Here is a 23,342-nt window from a genome sequence, read left to right on the forward strand (position 1 = left end):
CGTAACGCTTAGGACACGCCCTGGTCACAGCAAACGGGACGTTACTCATAGCTCTACGTTGCTTCCGGATCGAGACTGAAATTAGGTGTGGAGATAAGCGGAGGGCCGGAAGCGTACGCTTGTGATTATTCCTGCTGGACTTGCTTACCTAAACAGAGAAGTCGAATAGCATACAGCACATACAATTGTTGATACTTCAGGATGTGTCCTGTTAACCGATCCCTTGTCTTAATCAAGTTGTACCTTAAACTTTTTTTGTTCTCTATTACGTACAGCACCTCTTCATTACTTATCCGATTTACCCACCTGATCCTGAGCATTCTTCTGTGGCGGCACATTTCAAAAGCATGTATTACCATCTTATCTTTACTGTTTATGGTTTTCATTTTACTTACATGTAAGGCTACATTGCAGACAAATTCTTCCCGAAAAGGCGTCCTTACATTTAAATGTGCATTTTGTTTGTCAGAAAAGCTTCTCGTGCCGCCAGTCTGCTCTTTATATCCTCTTTAGTTCTCCCCTCATCAGTTATTTCCTGCTAAAATAGTAAATCTCTACTGCTTTTAGCGTATTGTTTCCCAAAATCATTCCGGCAGCACCGCCAGATCCGACTACATCCCATTCACTTTTGTTCATACACTTTTTAGAAACTGTTTTCAAGGCAGTTATTCCCTTCAGTTGATCTTCTAAGTACTTTCCTGTCTCCGACAGAATTACAATCACAGTGACAAACCTTAAAATTTATTTCTTCTTCCTGAACTGTTATTCCTCTTCCAAATTTCCCTGTGTTCCAGTTATTGCTTGATGAGCATACGGATTGGTTCAAGTTTCAATACTGCCTCTGTGGTTCTACGATTCTAGTCCGAAGAACTGTGTTTAGACTGGCTGACTATTGGTTAATCAGTTCGACCACGCTCGAATTTCAAGTGACCAAACCGGAAGTCACTTAAAATTGTAATAACGATATGTTTCATTGTTAAACTTGCAACCCCCGTTGATCTTTAAAAAAATAAGAAAAATAATAAAAAAGAAATGGAATATTACGTTCACTTGTTCTCTAGAAATTGCATTTCAGTCGATAACAAGTCAAAAATGCTGTTTATTGGTGAAATTCGTATCAAAATTTTATTATCTCAGGATGTCGTAAACTTTAACTCCGTGCAAAGGCCTGGTGGACCCGTCTGCACCAACCGTTCTTTGCCAATGTCGGCTGTGTATGCGGAGTGGAGGGGACTGGGATCAGCACACCGCTCTCCTGGGCGTTATCACTTGTCGTGACCTGAAGCCGCTACCACTCGGCCAAGGGGCTCCTCAATTGGCATCACGAAGCTGAGTGCACCAAGTTCCAGCCCTCCCACAAAGGGAATATCTCTGCCAGTACCGAGAACCGAACCCGGGTCTCAGCATGGCAGTCAAATGCACTGATCACTCAGCTATGGAGGCGGGCTGTAATACTGTGACCGTAATATCAAACTATTCGTACGGCAGAAAAAATTCTTCTGCTACTAGAATACATAAACAGCGGTATTGTTTCACTTGTTTGGTCGCTATCCGTAAATAGAATAACTGGTAGCGTTCTCGCTTCCCACGCCCGGGTTCCCGGGTTCGATTCCCGGCGGGGTCAGGGATTTTCTCTGCCTCGTGAGGGCTGGGTGTTGTGTGCTGTCCTTAGGTTAGTTAGGTTTAAGTAGTTCTAAGTTCTAGGGGAATTATGACCACAGCAGTTGAGTCCCATAGTGCTCAGAGCCACTTGAACCATTTTGAATAGAATAACTTCTTAACTTCATAAACAACTACGGCGTAAAATCAGCTTTCAACACTGTACACGTTTATTGCCTTCTAATTACAAAGACGTTCTTCAACACTTATGCTGTTAACAGCAGACGACCCAGATCCAGATTCACAACTACGACGAGGGCATAGTGGAAACGGATGCCTCTGAGTTTTTTATACTGTTTTCAGTATCGCCTGAGGTATTACAAGTCATGCGATACTTGGTCGACTTTCCCACTTCGCTGTCTCAAGTTACAACCCTCTGCTATTAGAAGTCTCCGAACTGTAGCGTGTAACAAAAATGGTTCAAATGGCTCTGAGCACTATGGGACTTAAAATCTGAGGCCATCAGTCCCCTAGAACTTAGAACTACTTAAACCTAACTAACCTAAGGACATCACACACATCCATGCCCGAGGCAGGATTCGAACCTGCGACCGTAGCGGTCACGCGGTTCCAGACTGTAGCGCCTAGAACCGCTCGGCCACCATGGCCGGCAGTGTGTAACATGGTGGCGTACAACGGCGTATATCGGTGCGTGAGAAACAGCATGCTCTAATCGAATTTCTAAGCGTCCACACATGGAGCCCCTCTGCGGGCCACTGTGGCCAAGCGGTTCTAGGCGCTTCAGTCCGGAATCGCGCTGCTGCTACGGTCGCAGGTTCGAATCGTGCCTCGGGCATGGTTGTGTGTGATGTCCTTAGGTTAGTTAGGTTTAAGTGGTTCTAAGTCCAGGGGACTGATGACGTCAGGTGTTAAGTCCCATAGTGCTTAGAGCCATTTGAACCATTTGAGCACCCTGTCCAACAGGACAATGCCAGACCACACACGAGCGCTATGACACTTGCCACTTGCAAACGTCCGACACCTTGGGTTCACTAGCATCGGTCATCCTCCGTACAGTCCCGACTTCAGCTACTTGCAGACCATTTGCAGCCATTCATGTACTTCTTGTTCCCAAACAGTGGTGTAATTTTTATAAATGACAATGGGCCGTTTCACGTGCCGCACAATTGTTCGCGATTGCTTTGAAGAACATTCTGGACAGTTAGAGGTAATAATCTGGCCACCTAGGTCGCCCGACAACAAAACCTTTGAAAATTTATGGGACATAATCGAGAGGTCAGTTCGTGCAAAAAATCCTACAGTGGCAACATTTTCACAATTATGGACTGTTACAGAGGCAGGATGGCTCAGTATACACTCCTGGAAATGGAAAAAAGAACACATTGACACCGGTGTGTCAGACCCACCATACTTGCTCCGGACACTGCGAGAGGGCTGTACAAGCAATGATCACACGCACGGCACAGCGGACACACCAGGAACCGCGATGTTGGCCGTCGAATGGCGCTAGCTGCGCAGCATTTGTGCACCGCCGCCGTCAGTGTCAGCCAGTTTGCCGTGGCATACGGAGCTCCATCGCAGTCTTTAACACTGGTAGCATGCCGCGACAGCGTGGACGTGAACCGTATGTGCAGTTGACGGACTTTGAGCGAGGGCGTATAGTGGGCATGCGGGAGGCCGGGTGGACGTACCGCCGAATTGCTCAACACGTGGGGCGTGAGGTCTCCACAGTACATCGATGTTGTCGCCAGTGGTCGGCGGAAGGTGCACGTGCCCGTCGACCTGGGACCGGACCGCAGCGACGCACGGATGCACGCCAAGACCGTAGGATCCTACGCAGTGCCGTAGGGGACCGCACCGCCACTTCCCAGCCAATTAGGGATACTGTTGCTCCTGGGGTATCGGCGAGGACCAATCGCAACCGTCTCCAAGAAGCTGGGCTACGGTCCCGCACACCGTTAGGCCGTCTTCCGCTCACGCCCCAACATCGTGCATCCCGCCTCCAGTGGTGTCGCGACAGGCGTGAATGGGGGGACGATGGAGACGTGTCGTCTTCAGCGATGAGAGTCGCTTCTGCCTTGGTGCCAATGATGGTCGTATGCGTGTTTGGCGCCGTGCAGGTGAGCGCCACAATCAGGACTGCATACGACCGAGGCACACAGGGCCAACACCCGGCATCATGGTGTGGGGAGCGATCTCCTACACTGGCCGTACACCACTGGTGATCGTCGAGGGGACACTGAATAGTGCACGGTACATCCAAACCGTCATCGAACCCATCGTTCTACCATTCCTAGACCGGCAAGGGAACTTGCTGTTCCAACAGGACAATGCACGTCCGCATGTATCCCGTGCCACCAAACGTGCTCTAGAAGGTGTAAGTCAACTACCCTGGCCAGCAAGATCTCCGGATCTGTCCCCCATTGAGCATGTTTGGGACTGGATGAAGCGTCGTCTCACGCGGTCTGCACGTCCAGCACGAACGCTGGTCCAACTGAGGCGCCAGGTGGAAATGGCATGGCAAGCCGTTCCACAGGACTACATCCAACATCTCTACGATCGTCTCCATGGGAGAATAGCAGCCTGCATTGCTGCGAAAGGTGGATATACACTGTACTAGTGCCGACATTGTGCATGCTCTGTTGCCTGTGTCTATGTGCCTGTGGTTCTGTCAGTGTGATCATGTGATGTATCTGACCCCAGGAATGTGTCAATAAAGTTTCCCCTTCCTGGCACAATGAATTCACGGTGTTCTTATTTCAATTTCCAGGAGTGTATTTGCAGTGAACTTCCTAAGACTTTTTGAGTCCTCGGCAAGTCGAGTTCCTGCACTACGCCCATCAGAAGGAGGTCCGGCACGATAATAGGAGGTAGCTGATGACTTTCGTCACCTCAGTGCACGAAAACGTGATATGCATAGATGTATTTGTTTATCTGTCTAGAGAGCAAAGTCAGTCACTCGCTCAACATGTGCAGCTGTATCGTAGGCGATCGCAGGCAATGCAATCGACTGCTGTCTATGGAATCGGAGAACATTGGATGATCAGGAACCTTACGTCACACTTGTTGCAAGTAATTTGTGAGTAACTTGACCTAATAAGAAATTCAAATATTTCTGGTCGATTAATCTCATGATTTAATTACAAAATGGATAGCGTTCGTTCGTTTCCCTTCTCAGACGCGTTTGGATTAACGTTTGCTTGTTCAGCAAACACATTTTGTTTCAAACCTGTCTGCTCTTAATTAGTTTGGTCTAAATCTTAGGCTTGGTGCTTGCAATCTCTGTCTATGTTTACAGGGTGTGATTACTGGTTACTCCAGTTTTGTACCTTCGTTGAAAGGCAAGTAATATATATGTTTTATAAGTGCCAACATTTTACGCCAGAATTGTTATTTAGTAACGGTCCAAGTGGAAACTGTTGTTATTTCTAAAATACTGCAGGACTGTGGACGCAAATAAAGAGACAGTAATTTGCAGAGGAATGACTGAATCAGATGTATTCGTGCGGACGAGTCACAGTTCTTTGTGGTAGTATTCTAATATGTTCAGAATATTGAGCACTTCGTGAAACTTGATGATAATATCGGTAACGAATCTTGTAGACAAATACAACTGTTATAAGTGAATAGTAAATCAATTCTAAAATTTTATGATAAAGTACGTCTATAGATGGTTGTAGAAAGAATAAATGTAATGAGCTTCAGTAACGACATCAAATGCATGTCTGTAATTAAGTTCCACTAAGAGTTCCATGGCTCATTATACTAAAGTTGCCCTTGCGTAAAAGAAGCAAAATCATACGAGCGTTAACTAGTGCATTTATCGTCAGTTTATAATTGTGAATTTACGAATTCCAAGTACGAATAGCAACAGCTTTCTCCTTTGTAATTTTCCTTTATATGAGTTTTACATTTTAATTCCAACTGGGGATTTAAATTGTCGATAAACAGAACTATTAATTTGCATGAAATATTTCGTCTTTCAGGAACAACTGGCTTGGTTTCTTATTTTCACCACCGTGTCAGTTGTTCGCACTCGCAGTTCAGGCGTGGTAAATTAAAAAGCAAGCTGATTCTGAATAATTATTTCAATTGGTAGTGATCTTAGTGAGATAGTCGTAGTTTTGGAATAACAGATATCGTGCAAACTGGCTATTCCCCTTCATCGAATCACTCACCAGCACTTCCACCGTAAAACTTCTCAATAAGATACCAAGGTTACTAGTTGTACAAAATAAAATAACATGACATAACGTTTAAGTGAAAATGAGTATTATTCTCACTAAACGAAGCTTAAATTGATACATACGTCTCAACAGATTGCACATTGGAGCATGAAAGGTGAAGCGGGAAGTAACAAATGAAGTATTTCAGACAAAATACAGATGTTGTTTTACAACGATGACATTTTCTAAACTGATTACTCGACTTTACATATTATGACTGTATGTGTTATATACGAGTGTTTTTTCTCTATCACACAAAACATTTATAGGCAGCCTGTTATATTTGCTCTACAATAAAATAGTTTTATCAAAACAAGAGAAGAAAGAAAAATTTGTAATATATCGTTGTAGCACACACTGTTGCAAAACTTTTGAGAATCAGAAACATATCTTCATTAGATTTTTAAAAGCGTAATATTACCATTAGTTTGCAAGGTATCATCTATTCAGAGAGGAAAGGGGAGAGGGAGATGAAGTAGAAGGAGGGCGCTGGTTAAAGTTCTGCTCCAGTTTAGTGTTGTGTAAAATGATAACATCCTAAAACGACACTTCATTGTCTCACATTTCATTGTCCTATGACATAAAAGATCAGAGGTACTCTAACTTCTTGACACGCAACAAGACGAAATTTGACTCCGGCTGCCGGCTGGAGTGGCCGTGCGGTTCTAGGCGATGCAGTCTGGAGCCGAGCGACACCTACGGTCGCAGGTTCGAATCCTGCCGCGGTTATGGATGTGTGTGGTGTCCTTTGGTTAGTTAGGTTTAATTAGTTCTAAGTTCTAGGCGACTAATGGCCTCAGAAGCTATCTCGCATAGTGCTCAGAGCCATTTGAACCATTTGACTCCGGCTTTGGGTTAATTTAAACGTTCTTTAGAAAGCAACTCTACATTCGGATATTGCTCAGTAATTGTTCCCGGTTACTAATCGTCAAAGTTGTAATCAAATAGTAATGGCTATGTCCACCTATTTATGCACAATAAGTAACATTTGTTTGAGTTGTGGATCAACTGACAATCGCTGCACCAGGTGTCGATACTTTGCTGGTGTTCCTGCACTTCGCTATACTTACCTGGCGTTGCTGTTTCCCTATAGGAGGCAAACAGCACCTCAGGGCTTCCAACGTAATCAATCAAACCATTTACACAGGTCGCGAATAGCGGAGGTCCTATAACACTGCCGGCCGCGGTGGTCTAGCGGTTCTAGGCGCTCAGTCAGGAACCGCGCGACTGCTACGGTCGCAAGTTCGAATCCTGCCTCGGGCATGGATGTGTGTGATGTCCTTAGGTTAGTTAGGTTTAAGTAGTTCTAAGTTCTAGGGGACTTATGACCACAGATGTTGAGTCCCATAGTGCTCAGAGCCATTTGAACCAATCCTATAACACTCTCCTGAGGATAGTCCCGAATTAACTTTTGCGTCTAATGATTTCTATCTCATCCTAAGATCTTTCTGTTATGAAGCCATTTACCGATTGTGCAAGCTACTATTGATTAAACCTGAACGTCACAGAACGGAATGAAAGTCAAAACATTCCGGAGTGGTTAATTTTTAAGAAACTTTGTCTTGGCGAAAATCAGCCGTCTAGCTGAAATACTTTAAAATGGGTTAAAAACAGTCTTAACCACAATAAATTATTCATTTGTGGTGGTAACCGGTTTAGGTAAGAATGTGGCAGTATTCAGCAGATTTGGTACTTGTGTTTCTTCTTAAACTTTGTGTTATTGTTTTTCTTTTCGTCACATTCTGCTAAGGTCGCCGAAGGACATGGATATTTTTACTATGTTCTTCCAAACAAGAGGCCAAATATCTGAAAGTGAAAAACGATTTTGGATTTAAAATATTTGGACAAAAAAATTCTACAGCATGCATCAATAAAAACATAAATGATAATACAGTTTTCATTAAAACAATACTGTGAGTAATTATACTCTGGAATAATTAACAACAGCACGGACAATCAAGCAGTTGTAGAACTGCCACTGGAATCTACAATCTTTTGCAGCGAAACAGAAAACGGAGTTCACCATTTGAAGAATTATAAACCCCCTGGTATAGACGGTATGTCTTGCAAGATGATCAAAGAAATACGGCAGCAAGAGGTTGATGTTCTGGTTTAATTGTATAATACAATATGGAAAACTAATGCATAGCGAGAAGACTGGCCGAAGTCACTATTCACATCTGCTACACAAGGAAGGGTCAATCAGGATCTGTACCAACTACCGGGCTGTTGCACTCATACCTTATGCAAGTAAAATTTTGTTCTTTAAATTGCACCAGCTTTTGAAGCTATACATTCAGCTTCAAAACACCACAGATCAAGCAGGTTTATTTGAAGGATGGGTCCTAGCGAACAAGTCTTCAGCATGTGACAAATAATTAAGAAATTGCAAGAAATCTGTGTTATTATTTTCATCTGCTTCCTTCACAACAGGAAAGTCTTTGACTGTGTTTTCGGGGAATAAATTGTGGTAAGTGCTTGCAGAGTTCGGTGCCCCACCATAGGTGATAGTCTGTAATCACCACCTAGTTGTGAAGACAAGTGCTGGCATGTCTGAGATCAAGTGTCGAACAGTATTGTAACCTATCCCGTTAACTGTACAACTTCTATGCAGAACACGTCGTTAGGAATGCTCCTGATGGTTGGACTAAGGAATCTCAAGTGGTAGAAGAATGATTAACAATATACGATTTGTTGATGACACCGTGCCTTTAGACAGCAGCAAAGATGAACATGTTGAGCTGCTAACAAAGTAAAGGACGTCAGTCTATCATACGGATGAGACATCAATCCCAGCAACTCTCAGACTCATAACAACTGATGGAGGAGCACAGATTCAACTCTTTGGTCGATTAAAGGAGTTGGAAACCGTGCATTCTTTCATCTGTTTTGGTTCTACCTTGTGTGACATGGGAAACTGTGAAGATGAGATAGGAAGGCGGTTCACGCTAAGGCGAGTGGCTACGAAGCAGTTCAACAAGATCTGACAGAACAGAGCGATACCGAAAAGCGCCAGAGATCGGGCTTTGTGTTTTCCATCGTATGGTTGCGAAACAAGCAGTGTATTCACGCATTTGAGTTTTGGTGCTGGTGCAGGATGCTGAGATTAAAATGGACGGAAAGAGGGACAACTGTGCCCATTGTTGAGCAACGCAATATCTCTAGGCGCCTTCCTTCCCGTATCAACCAAAGAATTTTCCAGTTCTTCGGTAATTTCGTGAGGCGAGGTGGAGAAGATCTGGAGGAAATACTCATAGAAGGAAATTTCGTGGGCACGAAGCTAATGGGGAAAGCAGCGAACAGGTGGACATATAGAAACGAGATCTCCAATCTACTTTTTCAGCAGACTGCAAGGGAAGCTGGCAACCGTCTGGAATGGAGACGCTTGGATGATGCGGTCACCACTCTCAGCAATCAGCACAATAACTCGCGACGATGAGGAAGACAATACACTTGTTTTCGGCATTATTAGGTGCTTAGAAAGACAACAAAACAAAATGTATCAAGTAAAAAAGCGCTACGTATCGCCTTCTATAAAATGAATAGACATGTTTTAAGGAGTTGTAGCATTTACTACTATTACCATACAGTTATAAATAGTACATCATAAAAGTTGTGTTTGTTTACTTGTGCGACATTAGAAATGGCATTTTTCCAACAATTATTCCTGACAAAGATTTGGAAAGAGCTCGCCTGTCGACTCGAGGTGTGGCGAATGTTGCTTGCATTGAAAACTTGTAAGAAAACCGTTATAGTTGCTATTCTACTTGATTTATTTACAGTTGTAAGTTGAATGTAACACATGCTAAAAAGCCTTAAAAACCACGCATTAATTTTGAACCATTTTCTGTTTCTGTGAAATTTACCATACATTTTAGTTCCCTCATTCTGATACTACACGATATTTTGCTTCATGGATGGTATCTCGACAACTCATTTTCACCGTTCACAACTGGGCTAAGCGAAGAGACATTCCGTGTAGTGCAGTGGTATCTAACTTGCGGCCCAAAGCAAGGATCAACGCGGCCCAAAAAGTGAGCATCCATCACACGACCGGGAAAAAAATCCGTAAAATTCCGTTTATGTGGAGTTATGAACGTACTGAAATCTCGTAGAGAGAGAGAGGGTGAAAAAAATTCGCGCACTCGACCTTCGCCGCACGCTTCCGCACATACTAGCAATTCAAAAATGTTTGTCACAAAATTTCGTCCTGCGCATATTTCGGGCAGTTGATGGACGTTAAAGACTGGCAATCTGGCAACACTGTAATCATGTGTATAGTAACTGCCTCTGACAAGTTTTAGTAGTGCTGTGCATTGGGCGCAGTGGATAGCGTTTTGGGTTAGTACGCAGTAGATGGACGGTTCGATTCTGGGTCGAGGCTTATTTGTTTTTATTTGCTAAAAGTAGTCTGCGTGTTACAGCATCTGACGTCTTAATCGTCATACAGCTACAACAGTGAGTCTTCTATAAAACGTTTGCAGCTATGTACTACAAACACAGAAATTTTAATTTAATCGTTTTCATTGGTCAGCTTTTAAAAAAATCTTTTGCACCTCATAGACGCGTATGGTTTCGAACCACTGCATCTAGATTCCTAATTTGTATTGTGTGTACCCTCCCCCATTGGTTCCATCGATTAACACCAACCATAATTCTTGCTACGTTCAGATCCGTTACATTTCGTTAGGGCCATAGGTCACCTGTAGGGCTAGCAACACGCTTTGCAAATAATTTCGATATGACCGTGTGAACATGCGTATTCTTTCTGCTGGTTAACCCACAATCGAAGTCTCGAACTCCGGCATTCTAACCCAAAACGCTATCCAATGCACCAATGCACAGCACTGCCCTATCTGCTGACAGAGGTAGGTACCGTACATGTGATAACGGTGTTGCCAGAGTGTCAGTCTTTAACGTCCATTTACTGACCGAAATACGCGCAGGATAAAATTTTTTGAGACACATTTTTGTATTGGCTGTATGTGAGGAATCGCGCTGTGGAGTCAGAGTGCGCGAATCTTTCTTCACCCTATATACTGTCAGCGGTTACAGGGTTGCAATTACTGAATGATAGGAAAAGAACGTACATTTGTTACAAACTATGGCTTGCACACATTTCAAAAAGTGGCTCTGAGCACTATGGGACTTAACATCTGAGGTCATCAGTCCCATAGAACTTAGAACTACTTAAACCTAGCTAACCTAAGAACATCACACACATCCATGCCCGAAGCAGGATTCGAACCTGCGACCGTAGTGGCCATGCGGTTCCAGACTGAAGCGCCTAGAACCGCTCGGCCACAACGGCCGGCTGCACACACTTCATTTACATGTAAACGTTACTACAGGTGTTCGGATTTAGGTTATTAAATGTTCCATATGGCTGCCATCATTGGCTATGTTGTGGCGCAGACGAATAGCGAAATTCCACATGACCCGCTGAAGTGCCGGAAAATCGATGCTGTCGATGACCTGCTGAAGGGCTGTTTTCTGCTCAGCAATAGTTTTAGGTTTATTGCTGTACACCTTGTCTTTAACACAGCTGCCGGCCGCGGTGGCCGAGCGGTTCTACGCGCTCAGTCCGGAACCGCGCGACTGCTACGGTCGCAGGTTCGAATCCTGCCTCGGGCATGGATGTGTGTGATGTCCTTAGGTTCGTTAGGTTTAAGTAGTTCTAAGTTCTAGGGGACTGATGACCACAGATGTTGAGTCCCATAGTACTCAGAGCCATTTGAACCAATTTTTTAACACAGCTCCACAAAAAGGAGTCGGATGTGTTCAGATCGGGAGAATATGGCGGCCAATCGAGACCCATGCCAGTGGTCCCTCAGTACCCCAGAGCCAGAATACGGTCACCAAAGTGCTCCTCCAGGACATCGAACACTCTCCACTTCGATGGGGTCGAGCTCCGTCTTGCATGACCCACATCTTGTCGAAATCGGGGTCACTTCGTATAATGGGGATGAAATCATCTACCAAACCTTTCATCTACTGTGCAGTAGTCACTGTGCCATCAAGGAATATTGGCCCTATTATTCCGTGACTGAACATTGCACACCATACAGTCACCCACTGAGAGTGAAGAGACTTCTCAGAGGCGAAATGCAGTTTCTCAGTCCCGCAAATGCAGCAATTTTGCTGATTGACGAACCAATTCAAATGAAATTGGCTTCAAGAACCTTCAACATCGCAGCGCGTCAGCAATCGTTGGTTAATATAGTAAATAAAATAAAAACCCGCCTCTATTGCGAAAAAAACACCAGGTTTCGGCGTTGTTCTGAAGAAGGTGTAGTTATCTATGCCGAAACCTGGGTTAACACTTAACACTAGGGGTTTTTTTCGCAATAGAGGCGGGTTTTTAGTTTTTTAAGAAAGTGGCTTCGTCAGTAAACCAAACCATGCATTTGTATTATATTTCCCATCACGCCCCGCGGCCAATCGTGCAGGTTGAACTTGCGGCCAATCTTGCAGTTTGAACGTCCTGACGCACACCAGTCAGAAGTTATGACGATCTTATTTCATATAGTTCAATAATTGTCACCCTGTATTATTAGCGTTAAGTAATACGTGGTCCAGAAATACTCTTCTTCCAATGTGGCCCAGGTAAGCTACAAGGATGGACAAATCTGATCTTGAATTCTTCTCCTTTTGACGGTGACGTTATCTTCCGTTCCGTTGACATCCAGTGTGTATTGACCTTAACCACTGTAAAGTTGCCGGCCGGAGTGGCCGAGCGGTTCTAGGCGCTACAGTCTGGTTCGAATCCTGCCTCGGGCATGGGTGTGTGTGATGTCCTTAGGTTAGTTAGGTTTAAGTAGTTCTAAGTTCTAGGGGACTGATTACCTCGGAAGTTAAGTCCCATAGTGCTCAGAGCCATTTGAACTGTAAATCTATTGGAAGTGTGAATAGGCGTATCCTTCCTGCTGCTTAACCCTCTGCCTGAAAGGTGGGGTCGAAAACCATCCTCTCGTCCTATTTGCCTTTGTGCGCATGCGTTGCGTAGCTCAGGTCTTATCCCCAACTATTGTAACCTTCTAGATTGTCACGTTCACAGTATTCGAGAGGTCGCCAGCTCTGTGGTACCTACTACCCGGCTGAGATTCTATCCTCCCTTGTTGATAACGTCCTTCCAATCCACCTCGTGTGCAGTAGGATTGCTAAGGTATGACAGTGTTAAAAGTGCGTGTAGAGCAACGTTAGGTTAGCTGCTCGGAGCTGTAAAGATGCATCGTACTAGACTATTTGCTGCTAAAGTGCGCGTCATTTATGTTGGCGGCCGAGTTTAGGTGCGTTCTGCGCATCTGACGTCACAAAACACAGTCAGCGAATGAACAGAGAATGACGTTGCCAGATCTCGACTGCAGTGCAGAGCACGGACGAGTGTCTTCAGTTTTAGAAACGTTCAGTCATAAATAAAGTAATAGAACAAAAGCAATGTCTTGATAGCAGACTTTCTATAAAAGAAAATTTGGAAAAAGCATTCTTTATACCAACTGCTTCATATTCTATTAATTAATTAAACCAAACAAGCAATAAGCCTCCTAATTCAGGCGATAGCAAGGAAAGGTGTTTGTATCAATCTCACGAACCGGTTTTCGCAATAAAGAACAGTGGTAATTGTTTATTTCCTATTGTACTTCGACGAAGCATGAGTAATTCATAGTCATGCCAACAGTGTTTGTCAGTATTTTGCGTGACATGTTAGAGTCCTCATGGAGTCAGACAACCAAACTAGCTGCGTTAGCGTAACTGTTTAGGTGTTGGGCTATGAAGTGAAAGGTTATGAGTTCAAACCTTGTGCAATGCTTAATATTTTCTTTATTTAATAACAATATCGAAGTGTCTTACTTCACGAATTTTATTCGTTTGAATGCAATTTTTTGAAATTTCTAGTGCTTTGTCTCTTCATTAACCCTTTCGCTGCTGCAGACATGTGCTCCCCGCATTCCGCGCTGTGCGCGATTTTGTCATCACTGCACTGCTCGCCTGTGCAGACACATGGTGTTCCCACTGCTTTGACACTCTTATCATTCGATTTCACAAAAACTATTCGGCCAGAAAATTTGATTTTTACACACCTTCTTGACTGATACCTTCCCCCCATAAATGACTTAATTTTGTTTCGATGTTCAACGCAGTTATTGAGCAGCATTAAATGTAGTAAACAATTGCACGAAATTTTGAAGAGTTTGCTGGGGTAAAAGTCCATAGCGTATACTTTCCGTATGGTCGATTTTAATTGCCACAATGTTGAGAATGAAATGTGGACAAGATACCTAAATATCTTATTTAATTTAAGTACCACATAGGTGACGTATGTAATATTGAGAAATATTCCGTCTTTCGCGACTGTAATAAAAGTTTTATTTACACCGGGCGCGAATGATAAGAGTGTCAAAGCAGTTGGAACACCATGTGTCTGCACAGGCGGGCAGTGCAGTGACAAAATCGGGCACAGCGCGGAATGCAGGGAGCACGTCTTTGTAGCAGCGAAAGGGTTAATGCGGACGTGGTGGCTTTACTTCATCAATTGCGCGCACCCCCCTAAACGTAAGCTTGCGAACTATGCTATACTATGGCGCTGCTTCCCTTGGCGCGTGCAACTGGCAACGGAGCGATCTCCCGCGTCCAGCGGGTATGCGCGAGCCGCCAAGATAAAAGAATTGAACTATAGCAACCCGAAAGAAGACGCTGGTGCCTACAGCGACTCTTTACGAGTACAGCCGGCGCGCGCTCCATTCTACTGTGTCGGCAGGCGACTGTGGGCAGGGTGGCGGCCGCCGTGAAGACCTTCCGCGCCGCGCCTGCCCGGCATGCCGGCTGCGGGGGAACCGGTTTCTCCGAGCCGCCCAGCCTCTCTCCCCAGTCTGCCTTACCTGCAACGGGCCAGCAGCACCGCAATAGCTCGCTCCTAGCGTGCATCTCTTCTCACTCCGACAGCATCCGTTTCTCGGCACACGGTACCTACACATTAACTATATCGCTGACACGCATGGGTCACAGCGGGTTGCATTACGTGCTGAATTAAATATTGAAAGGTATCTGTAGAAAATATAAACGGTATCTAGTAAAACTTCGCGAAAAATATTTGATTGTAATTTACGAGGAGGACAAGGCTCCGTCATTAAATAGGAGTGTGCATTCTGTTCGTAGCAGGCAGTCGATGTGTTCGTAGACTGTATACTTAACAAAACTGAAATTTTACTTTAAAAGCAATTAAATAAATAGGTCTGCGTGAATTACGTAAGGGACAACGCTGTAAAATGTTTCCTGAGAAATAGAGATTGAGATGAGTGGGATAAAACATTAACAGTGAGATGGAATTTAAACTGATTTGAGCACTGAAACTTCCTGGCAGATTAAAACTGTATGCTGGACCGAGACACCAACTCGAGAGCTTTGCCTTTCGCGGGCAAGTGCTCTACCATCTGAGCTACCCAAGCACGACTCACGCCCCGTCCTCACAGCTTTACCTCTGCCAGTACTTCGCCTCCTACCTTCCAAACTTTACAGAAGCTCTCCTACGAACCTTGCAGAACTAGTACTAGGACTAGAACTAGGAGGCGAGGTACTGGCGGAAGTAAAGCTGTGAGGACGGGGCGTGAGTCGTGCTTGGGTAGCTCAGATGGTAGAGCACTTGCCCGCGAAAGGCAAAGGTTCCGAGTTCGAGTCTCGGTCCAGCACACAGTTTTAATCTGCCAGGAAGTTTCATATCAGCGCACATCCCGCTGCAGAGTGAAAATCTCATTCTGGTTTGAGCGCTTAGTGTATATGTTCAGATTAGAAAAGGTCTACACATTTATATAACAACATAATGGTTGCTAGTGCCCACTTTAAGTAACCACGTGAGTGCCACAAACAATGAGATACCCTGCCTGATGGGCTTGTAAATTCTTAGGTTCTCACAAATAGGAATCACCCACACTTCGTTTTAACACCACACGGAAGATAGAAAAGGAACTAAAAAAGCTACAACATACATCACAAGCACATATTTTCGACAAAACGTTTCGAACACCAGCCTAACAAAAAGCATGGGAAACTGAAGCCGTGGAGTTGAACGAGAATTACGATCTGAAATGCAGATCGAATCGCCTTTGCCGGTAGAACTCAACACACATCTGAAGGCAATGTTATTAAAGCCCTACAAGAATAGAACAAGAACTGAAAACGGACGTGCTAAAGGCTCGTTTGTTCTTCAAACACGCGGCCCTAGCCACACAAATCCAGACCAAGAAAAACGTATAAAAATTCGGAAAAGTTGGTTAATCCACAGAAGTAATTATTCACATAGGTAAATTATCGCGGAAGAAGTGCAAAATGAAACAGATTCATAAAACTAAAGCTTCTCTAAAACAACGACGAACATGTGGAATTGGACAAATGAAGGCGTATTCATTAACAGACGAAAATGACGGAATACCGACGAAAGTAACGAATGAGAAAAATAAATAAGAAACACAAGCACACTCGCAGTCACACTGGAGAATACCAATTCTAATAGAGATTAAGAAGAGTTCGCACAGCAAATTCCCTCATTTCTAAGTTCTGGCTGAAGAAAGTAACTATTAGTAAAATCTAATGATTACAAAAATTGAACCACTTCCCATTCCGAATAAAATACTCGGCATGATTATAAAGGTCTGAACCTTTAAAAAAAACCGGGTTAAAACTTCAGCTAGACTGAAACTTCTGAATCTAGAAAAGAAAAAGATTAAAACTTCGGCTAGATTGAAACTTCCACAGACTCACTTACCATACCCACTACTGCAAACGAGCTGCCACGAGCAAACTCTGTCTTGAAAATACCAGGACCGAGTGACCAACATCCTGACCACATGGGGGTCCACACACACGTAGTAGAAGTTTAGAAGTTTGGAAGTTGTCAGAGAACACCATTACAGCACCTTGCCAACTTAAGCAGAACAGCACTTGGATCAGAAGCGAACTAAACTTCTTTGTCACTTTCTGAACTTACAGCAAAGTTTTCTAAATACCACAGTAGCAGACAAGAAGTTTACCCGCCACCAGACGTTATTAAAACCCGATATACATACGCATTCACTCTGTCATTCTAAGAAGGTACGACTGGGAAAGAAGGATAGCGGTACAATATAAATACATTGTAATTAAGTGTGAGGGATGTACAGGAAGCACAGATATGTGCCAAATCAATACAGGGATATAAAATAGACATAGAATGAATATGAATACAGCGAATATACATAGTTGTGGCTGACTGGAGCATACTCAGCTGCCAATTCCTTTCCTGGAATGTTTACTGAATACACCAGAAGTATAAGGTGATAAACGACATGTGAAATGACGCTAAATTTTGTTAAAAAATTATGAAAGGGCTAATTTGGAGACCCTTCAATATGTACGATGACAAAACTCAATTTCTGGCAATCATACGCTCTCTAGACGAAAGGTCCGTATCTCATGACTGGAAAGTTATACACGTCATACACATAAAGTACAAAGAAAATATAAATAATCCGCTGAATTCTTGTCACACATCATTCACACCTTATTTCCAGTAGGGGTTTGGAACATACACGTGGGTCGTTTAATAAGTCTGGTAAAAAAGCAATATAAAATGTCTGTTTCGTAAACAACTCATCTAACTTCCAGATATAGTCTTCATGAGGCATATACATTAGGTCCATCGATCCTCCAGCTTCTTCATCCCATCGGAGAAATAGGTCCTGTCAAACTCCGCAAAATACTCGTAGACTGAAACTATCATTTCTTCATTTGATGAAAATTTCCTCCCAGCAAGCCAAAGTTACGTGTTAGGGAACATGAAGAATTCACTTGAGGCTAAGTCTCATGGATATGGTGGACGAGGAACCAATTCAAGGCCCATTTCTGCACTTTCACCAGTGCTGTCGCTGATGTGTGGGATGGTGCGTTATCCTCATGAAAGAGCCCTATTTTGGGTGTTAGCCTCGGTCTTTTTTCAGCCAAGTTTCAGACGTTCCAACAATGAAACATAATGGGGTCCAGTTATCGTTTTATCTTTTTCCAAGTAACCTCTGAATATTATTCCTTCAAAGCCCAAAAATTAGTGACCGCCATCTTATCAGCCGACAAAATGGTTTTTCCATTCTTTGGTACATTTTCACCAGCCTTTGTCTATTGTTTCGACTTCCGTTTGACTCAGGTGGCCGCGCGGAGTGGCCGTGCGGTCTAGGTCGCCATGTCACGTATTGCGCGGTCCCTCCCGCCGGAGGTTCGTGTCCTCCCTCGGGCATGGGCGTGTGTGTTGTTCTTACAAGGGAACCTCCCCATTGCACCCCCCTCAGATTTAGTTATAAGTTGGCACAGTGGATAGGCCTTGAAAAACTGAACACATATCAATCGAGAAAACAGGAAGAAGTTGTGTGGAACTATGAAAAAAATTAGTAAAATATACATATTGAGTAGTCCATGCGAAGATAGGCAACATCAAGGAGAATGTAAGCTCAGGAGCGTCGTGGTACCGTGGTTAGCATGAGTAGCTGCGGAACAAGAGATCCTTGGTTCAAGTCTTCCCTCGACTGAAAATTTTACTTTCTTTATTTTCGCAGTTTTGATCTGTCCGTTCGTTCATTAACGTCTCTGTTCACTGCAATACGTTTAGTGTCTGTGTTTTGCGACCGCACCGCAACCGTGCGATTAGTAGACGAAAGGACGTGCCTCTCCAATGGGAACCGAAAACATTTGATCGCAAAGTCATAGGTCAACCGATTCCTCCACAGGAAAACACGTCTCATATATTCTATACGACACTGGTGACGGCATGTGCGTCACATGACAGGAATATGTTGTCGACCCACCTAACTTGTACACTTGGCGAATGGGTAAAAAGATTCTTCTACCTTGCCCGATATAGTTTTTCTTGTGGATGTGATAATCACTCCCAGAAAAGTGATGAAAACATAAGAGTTTTTCACATAAACTGAAAATAAAAAATTAAAATTTTCAGTCGAGAGAATGCTTGAACCTAGGATCTCTCGTTCCGTAGATGCTCTTGCTAACCACGGGACCACGGCGCTCTTTGACTCCCATTGTCCTTGATGTTGCCCATCTTCGCAGTTTGTATATTTTACTAATTTTTTTCATAGTTCCACACAACTTCTTCCTGTTTTCTCGATGGATCTGTGTTCAGTTGTTCAAGGCCTATCCACTGTGCCAACTTATAACTAAATCTGTGGGGGTGCGATGGGGAGGTTCCCTTGTTAGCATAAGTTAGTTTAAATTAGTTTCAGTAGTGAGTAGGTCTGGGTACCGACGACCTGAGCAGTTTGGTGCCTTAGGATTTTACACCCATTTGAACACTTTTTGCCCGCATCTCGTGGTCGTGCGGTAGCGTTCTCGCTTCCCACGCCCGGGTTCCCGGGTTCGATTCCCGGCGGGGTCAGGGATTTTCTCTGCCTCGTGATGGCTGGGTGTTGTGTGCTGTCCTTAGGTTAGTTAGGTTTAAGTAGTTCTAAGTTCTAGGGGACTGATGACCATAGATGTTAAGTCCCATAGTGCTCAGAGCCATTTGAACACTTTTTGACTCAGGTGCGCAACGATGGATACTGGTTTCATCAACAGTCACGAATAGGCGCAAAAGGTCTTGCGAATTGCAATTGAACATCGCCAGACACTGTGTTGAAATGTTGTGCCGGATGTGCTTCTGGTCGACTGTGAGCAATCCCAGCACCCACCTCGCACACTGCTTGTTCATAGCGAATTGTCCGTGCAGGATATTATGCAGTCGCCCGTTTGAGGTGCTTGCAGTCTCAGTAATCTCACAAATATTTATTCAGTGGTTTTGCACTCCCATATCATGGAATTTGTCAATAGTTTCCTTTGTGGTGACCTCAATTACAAGGTCGGTGCGCGCTTCCTTTCGATGATAGACCAGGTTTAAATTCATTAATACAGAAGTAAATGGCCTTAAATGATGGTGCAGAGTCCGTGTCAGCCAGCCGATGTGGCCGAGCGGTTCTAGGCGCTTCAGTCCGGAATCGCGCTGCTGCTGCGGTCGCAGGTTCGAATCCTGCCTCGGGCATGGATGTGTGTGATGTCCTTACGTTAGTTAGGTTTAAGTAGTTCCAAGTCCAGGGGACTCATGACCTACGATGTTATGTCCCATAGTGGTAAAAGCCGTTTGAACCATTTTTGATGTTCGTGTCAACTTCATCAAAATCTGTTTTGATTTGAGTGGGTGTCCAACTCTTCAAACGAGAATGTTTAATAACAGTACGAAACTCGGTTTCTTCATTTTCTATAGCAGTAGACACACTGGCCAATTCAGATGGTTGTGAACAACGAGCTTTAGGCTGTACATTGCTGAAATTCTTTTTTTAGGCTTTGGCATAATCAAGCTAACCGACCGTGAAGGAGCAACAAAAAGGTTCCCATCTTTCACTTACTAAACCACCCTCGCACTGACTTCCAAAGCTGCGTGGGACAAGCCGAGCGGACTAAGGCGCTGCAGTCATGGACTGTGTGGCTGGTCCCGGCGGAGATTCAAGTCCTCCCTCGGGCATGGGTGTGTGTGTTTGTCCTTGGGATAATTTAGGTTAGGTAGTGTGTAAGCTTAGGGACTGATGACCTTAGCAGTTAAGTCCCATAAGATTTCACACACATTTGAACATTTTTTTTAACTTCCAATGTAATGAAACACACTAAAGAAAACGACCGATTGACATATAACCAATATAGGTTCAGAAAATATTGACCTTGTGTAGTACAGCTGGATCTTTATTCGGGCGAATTGTTAAGTTCCTATGGGACCAAACTGCTGAGGTCATTGGTCCCTAGGCTTACACACTACTTAATCTAACTTAAATTAACTTACGCTAAGGACACCACACGCAAATGCCTGAGGAAGGATACGAACCTCGACGGGCGGAACGTGCGAACCGTGGCAAGGCGCCTCAGAGTCGCGGCTACCACACGCGGCGCGGGCGAAGTAATGAGTGCTACTGGAAGGTGATTTTGTATTTCTGTTTTCCTATGAGGCTTTTGACACCATTCCTCACTTCCGACATCTAATCAAAATGCTTGCTTATCCAGTTTCTCTTCAGTTATGCTACTGTATTCCTGACTTTCTGCTCAGAAAAGTCTGTTGGTAGTAACTGACGAAAAGTCATCCAGTCAACGTAGTGTTACAGATCTTCTGGGCTTCCAGATCCATACAAGTGGTTTAGGAGAGAATATGAGTAGCCCTCTTATGTTGTTTGTACATGATGCTATCGTTTACAGTGTAGTTAATTCATCAGAAGATCAATACTAATTATGCAACGATTATGACAAGATATATGCCAGTTGCAAAAAATGGCAATTGATTCTAAACAAGAAAAAAGTGATTAGTCCTTCACCTGAGTGCTAAAACGACAACGTTACATATTCGTTCACGACAAACCATGCAAATTTATAAGTTGTCGATTTATGTTAACTGTTGTTTCCTGAAATACTCAGGCTGGAGATAAGCCATCTATAAATGTTAAAAGCTACGGATTTTTTTAAGTAATCTTTTATTAAAGATCGCAAAAGAGTAATGAACTTTGTATATAGTCGAGATAACGTTAAAACTGTTTTTCATTGACCGGGTTCAGAGCTTTAAAAACTTTTTGAGCTTATTTGCCACTGTGCGTTCATTACTCACGCCATGTTAACATGTTAGTGGTGAGTGTATTGCACATTCCACTCAAATGTTACCATGGTATAAGTAATGAACACACAGTGGAGCATGACGTACAACCAGAAATGTTTTTAATGATCTGAAGATGACAGTCTTACCTATCGAAACTGGTCAGTAAGAAAAAGTTTTGAATCCGATCTTGGCTATATAAAAAACTTCTGTAAAGTAGGCACAGATCGCTCCTACTCGTTTCTCATTATGGGAAACTTCAATAGTAAAAATTTTTTACAATCGTGATATATAGTTCCGCCTAAAACGTTTAGCATTTCCAGACCAAATACAACAAACACTGCTGTGTTTAATTAACAGGCTGCTAGGAGACACGTTGTCATCAACATATTTCGTATTTGTGCTTAACAGCGGCCGTAGCCCATCCTTTTTGTACATGTGCAGTTTGATGAACATAAACTTAAATATCACGCAAATGTGTGAAATCGTCGTACACATTAAACAATAATATTTTACTAGACAGGGTCCACATATGAAGGGTGCTTATCACAAACTAGTGGACAAATTTACCCCTGTCGAGTAGCACCATTGAATAACAGAATAATATACCCGTGCCAGCAGGTAACTTGCTTCTACATGGGCCTATTACGTAGATCGATACTGCACTTCCTTTCCAATTTATTTTCTTTCGCTTCGTGCCGATTCACCCACATCAATAATGGAAAGACGATTCAACAGTGTATTGGAGACGATTTTCTTTGTCATTTACGACGATACAAACGTAAGGAAAACACAAAACCCAGTCTTTGACAGTAGAAAATCTCCGACCCGGCCCAGCATCGAACTCGGACCCCTCCGGTTAGCTATCTGCCGCCCTGAGACCGCAACTACCGAGCCTGACGAATCACGTTACACTACACTTCGTAATGGCGCCTGATAATCACGCTGTCGAGTGCTCTGCATCCAACGACGTCGCCATCATCATCATCATGATTCTACTAATGGCTTCTCTACTGAAAATACTCACCAGTACCTTTTATACTGGCAGGTCCATCTCTGGTGACATGTTTAAGTAGGCTGTTTAGGATTTTATGTTGGTAACGCCACTAGCGCTCTGTATGAAAATCACTGACTGTGCTGTGTGCAGTCTGTGGCTGGTTTGCATTATTGGAATATTTGCTATTGTAGTGGTGGGCAGTTGGATGATGTGAACAGCGCGTAGCGTTGCGCAGTTGGAGGTGAGCCGCCAGCAGTGGTGGATGTGGGTGTCGGGAGGGGGGGGGGGGGGGAAGCCAGAATTTTGAGAGCGAACGGTTTGGACGTGTGTCCATCAGAAAGAGTACATTTGTAATGCTGGATAACATAAACTGATATAATGACTTTTGAACGTTATTAAGGTAAATACATTGTTCTCCATCAAAGTCTTTCACTTGCTAACTGTACCTATCAGTAGTTAGTGCCTTCAATAGTTATAATATTTTATTTAGCTGGCAGTATTGGCGCTCGCTGTATTGCAGTAGTTAGAGTAACGACGATTTTTGTGAGGTAAGTGATTCATGAAAGGTATAGGTTATTGTTAGTCAGGGCCACTCTTTTGTAGGGATTATTGAAAGTCAGATTGCGTTGCGCTAAAAATATTGTGTGTCAGTTTAGTGTTGATCAGAATAAGTAAAGAGAGAGATGTTTGAGTACGTTGAGTTTTGCTCAGCTGTTTGAAAATCAAATAACTTCGAGGTTTTCCAGCAGTCATTTATAAAGTTTTTCCAAGGGGACGTTACACATCTTGTGGTCGAATGCGCAAAACATAGAGGTGTCCGAGTACTACTGATCAGACAGCGTATTCGTCAGTTACGCCGTAGTCT

Source organism: Schistocerca nitens, chromosome 5 (assembly GCF_023898315.1).
Source record: "Schistocerca nitens isolate TAMUIC-IGC-003100 chromosome 5, iqSchNite1.1, whole genome shotgun sequence".
In the NCBI taxonomy this organism is placed as follows: Eukaryota; Metazoa; Arthropoda; class Insecta; order Orthoptera; family Acrididae; genus Schistocerca; species Schistocerca nitens.